This window comes from Triticum aestivum, chromosome 6D (assembly GCF_018294505.1).
Source record: "Triticum aestivum cultivar Chinese Spring chromosome 6D, IWGSC CS RefSeq v2.1, whole genome shotgun sequence".
NCBI classification, from domain to species: domain Eukaryota; kingdom Viridiplantae; phylum Streptophyta; class Magnoliopsida; order Poales; family Poaceae; genus Triticum; species Triticum aestivum.
The window spans coordinates 236,860,316-236,865,065 of NC_057811.1; positions in this window are offsets into that span (position 1 = coordinate 236,860,316).

The following is a 4,750-nucleotide window of genomic DNA, read 5'->3' on the forward strand; positions in this document are numbered from 1 at the left end:
CATTAATTAATGTGGTTGTAGCATTTTTCCCACATATATAAAGCCAACCCAGCTCCACATATTTCTATATCGTGCATACATAAGTTCACCTGGCAATCACTTTACCCAACTCTTGGAGTTATTTCACACCGCTGGTTGCCGGTCACCACCTGCTGCATGGTAAGAACTTGTAAGACTTTGATTTGCTATACTGTGAGTGTTTTACCATCATTTCCCAGTAGTTCATACGAACATTATTTTTGGATTTTGTTTCTTGTTTCTACTAATCATGATAGGATCTAGAGTCAATTCATGGGGTTTGTCGATCGTGGGAGACGTGCCATCACCTATGCAAATACCACAACCGTCACGAGAGGTGCACAAACATCCAAATGCACATGAGCAGGTTAATGTTTCTATACCACCATTTAATGGCCGTTTTAGACCTGCTTTATATATTGAATGGGAGTTTCACATAAATAATATATTTGCTTCCAATAATTTTGATGAACGTAAAAAAGTTAAGGTTGCGGTTGGTTCTTTCACTAGTTATGCTATAGTTTGGTGGAGTGAATATTGTCGGTTACACCCTAATGATATACCTACTACTTGGGATGATTTGAAACTTGCCATGCGACATACATTCGTTCCCGCTTATTATACTCGTGACATGATTAAAAATTTGCAACATTTAAAACAAGGTAGTGACACCGTAACGACATATTATGATACTTTACAAACTACCTTGCTGCATTCCTCTTTAGTAGAAAGTGAAGATGATTTTATGGATAGATTTTGGGGAGGATTAAATCGTGACATTGAGGAGATACTAATTCATGAAGAGTGGTATCCTATGGACCATTTTTTTCATCTTGCTTGCAAAGCTGAACAGGAAATAAAACGACGTGTTGCCCACAAGGAGAACAAGCGCAAGATGCACATTTCAAGAGTTGATACGGTTGTCCCTTCAACTACTAGGCATACTATGACAACCACATCCGTTGTTGTGAGGACTACATCACCTCCACCATTTGACACATCATCACCGAGAGTGCCTACATCATCTGAGTTGATCATAAGAGGTAATGACAAAGGTACTAATCTTCCACCTCCACATGAGTATGATGAATGTCTTGTCAATTTAAATGCACCATGCGGTGAGCTACCCACTACTTTGATCACACCAGCTATTTTAGAGGACTATGTTGATGATTTGACTTTGCCATGTGATCAAACAATTTTGAGTGAACCCATTGAATTAACTATCGATGCAAAAGAATCAAGTGAATCATGGAATAAATCAGATTTGGATCAAATACGTTTGAAAATAATTGTGCCAATGTTTAATCATTTTGATATGACCTCTAATCTTGGTGATGGTTCATCAATGTTGGGATGGTTTAATGATAAGCATTGTCAATCTTTTGATATGAATAAGAGCTTCACTTATATGTGCAAACTGAGTTGCAATATTTTCATGCCTTTGACTTCTTGTGATAATATATTGGATTTATATTTCACGACTTTTGAAGGGTGCTCTTGTATAACTGTGTCACATGTGCCCCAACTGAGATCAGTAAAAATGGATGACATATACATATACAACGTGTACACCTTGTCTCTTTTGTTAGCCAGATTTCAGATTAAGCAACGCCGAGGACGACTTTGTTTTCAAGAAGGGGAGGATGATGAGGATATGGCTACCACAGTTACACCCATATCCCTTGTTGTTTTACCTCTTGGAACAGTTGCTAGAGCTCAGATACACCAGTTAGATTATCAGGTACTTTCGTTTCTTGGTAATGTTTCTAGTGTTCATGAGAATATGTATTGCCTAACTTAGATACATTTGTGTTGCTTGCAATTGAAGGGCCTAGCACGGATAAGAAGGTTGAGCATTGGAGCATGGTCAAGCACGGAGATGAGGGTGCGTGCGAAGAGAACAAGAACGGAGGTTCAAGTGGAGATTTCCGGACTTTGAAGCCACCATGATGACATACAAGAAGATGGACGAAATATACAAGATGGCCTTTCATAAATTTCGTCCATAGCTTATTATTGGTGTTGCGCCACCTTATTTTGGGCCAGGCCCGTGTAATCTATTTTTAGAGTCCATATTGTAGGGGAAACGACTTAGGAGGTGTTTTAGTCCCACCTTGCCAAGGGTGGACAAAATCCCCTCTCTTTTCCCTATAAATATAGCCCTTAAGGCATCGTTTAGACTTGGGTTTTGGTTAGATTAAAAGTTCGCCATAGCTGTAACTTCGCGTACTTCGTTTGTGTTCAACGACCAGACAAAGGCGTCATAGAACCCCACCTTCATTAATAAATCTTTCCTCTTTTATTCGCAATATCCAGATTGCAATCTCAGTTTCTTGCTTGTTCTTTGTTTGCTCGCAGGAAATAGACCCTCGTGGTCAGGTTGATCGTGCTCCGGCGTGGTCAATAACCCCTCGGAAGTTGGTTTAGCGATTGCTAAGGCGCAACGTCTTCGCACGTTCGTAGTCGGATCGTCAAAGTCGACTCCCACAGAAAACGATTGCTATCTCATCGAAACATCGGGACACCTTTGCCTCTATCACCTTATATTATCAACCCTTGGGAGTTACTTCTACGTTATGCTTATATTGCCATGCTACGCTCGTAGACGTGGATTGGGTTTGAGTGTATCCATGATAGATGTGAGATTGTTAATTAATGGTTAACTTAAGGTGGCTACTTAAATACACATCTGGGTGGATTGGTTGCGGGCACCTGGAAAATCCAGTGTTGTCCTAGGATATCCCGGAGTACCCGTGTGATCATCCTATGGTTCGCCACCCAGGCTCAAAGGGATCATAAGATTTTTCATGCTAGAAACTTCCGTGTGCAGCCACAAGCTATTATGAGCTCTAGCATAGTTGAGTATGTTGCATGACCTCTTCCAGTGGTAGGCTAGCAGATGTAGGGGATGTACGTTGGTACTGTCTACCCAGGGTTAGAGTTAATGCTTCTGAAAGACTGTGCCTCGGTCATCCATTTCTCAAACACCTTGTAGTGCGAGAAATCCAACGGAGGAGATCGAGTCTTGTGGGGAAAAGTGCGCAAACCGCTGCAGAGTGTATAAACTAATCATGGTTAGTCGTGTCCCCGGTTATGGACATCTTGAGTATCTGGTTCTTGGATTATCATGTTGATCTCATCACTCTAAATTAATTTGTTGGGTTATTAATACTGCTTAATTGGGATTGAGTTGGAGGAACTTTCTCAATGTTTAACAACTACCATGATAGTTAAACAAAAATATATTCCTTTGTTGTAGGGAAAAATTGGCTTTTCGCAAAACATTATAACCATGGAGCCTCCACCAGCCATATATGCATGTAGTGATAGCATTTACTCATGTTCATTGCTCTACTCTGTTATCTTGTCAGCATATTCCAAGTGCTGACCTGTTTCGGGCTGCAACATATCATGTTGCAGACTTTTCAGACGAAGAGTGAGGTGCGGTAGGTCGTTGTCGTGCACTCAGCTATGCCGTTGGAGTTGATGGAGTCACTTTATCTTCCAAGCCTTCTGTTGTTATCTTATTTAGATGGCCTTAAGCCATATTTATTATAATAAGTTCTCTTTTGAGACACTCGATGTAATAAGTGTGTAATTGAACTCTGTTATAAATCCTTCAAGTACTGTGTGTGTCAGCATTACGGATCAAGGGATGACACTTATACACGGAGATTTGACCGTCTGAGATTGGATCGCTACAAGATGGTATCAGAGCACACGCTGATTGTAGCACACGACCACTAAGATGAGCCATAGGTCACTCTTCTCTACTCATTCCTGACTCCTCTCCATTTCTACTCTATAGGATGGCGGACTCAAGGAACAAGTTTGCACAACCGGATGAAGACACACCCTTTGGACGACACTTGAAGGAAGTCACTAGATACCTTAACATCGGAATACCAAGCTTCACCGGGACCTACACCGCCACTTTACCAGAAGAGGAGCGATGAATGATACGAGTTCAAGTTCCAGGAAGGACATTCACGCCAGGCACTAAGCCCATAGAGTTATCCTTTGATGCACCCACCTGGAGTCTAGGAAAGAGCATGGCAGCCTACATTGCCATGGGACACATCGGCGAAGTTTATCACAAGGAACTTAAGGACACTATCTACCCGATATGTGGGCACTGAGATGAGCAATGGGAGATGATCAGCACCAGGAGGGACATGTCCATTGCAGCTTTCATCTAAGAGTTAAACCAACACATTCGTCGCCAGGAGAACCAGATGTGCACAGGCATGATAGAATTGAAGAAGGCGATGACCAGGAACATGGAGCTTGATGAGGACATCAATACCATTGTTACACCCACAACCCCTGCTACTATACATACTGGACCAATTACTAGAGCTCGCGCACGCCAATTAAATTACCAGGTCCTTTCGTTTCTTGGTAATGATTCTAATGTTCATGAGAATATGATGCTGCCTAAATTGGATACATTTGTTTTGCTTACAAATGAAGGGCCTAGCTTGGAGAAGGATGAACATTTGATGAGGACATCAATACCATTGTTACACCCACAGGCCCTGCTGCTATACATACTGGACCAATTACTAGAGCTCGCGCACGCCAATTAAATTACCAGGTACTTTCGTTTCTTGGTAATGATTCTAATGTTCATGAGAATATGATGCTGCCTAAATTGGATACATTTGTTTTGCTTACAAATGAAGGGCCTAGCTTGGAGAAGGATGAACATTGGAGCACGAACAAGCAT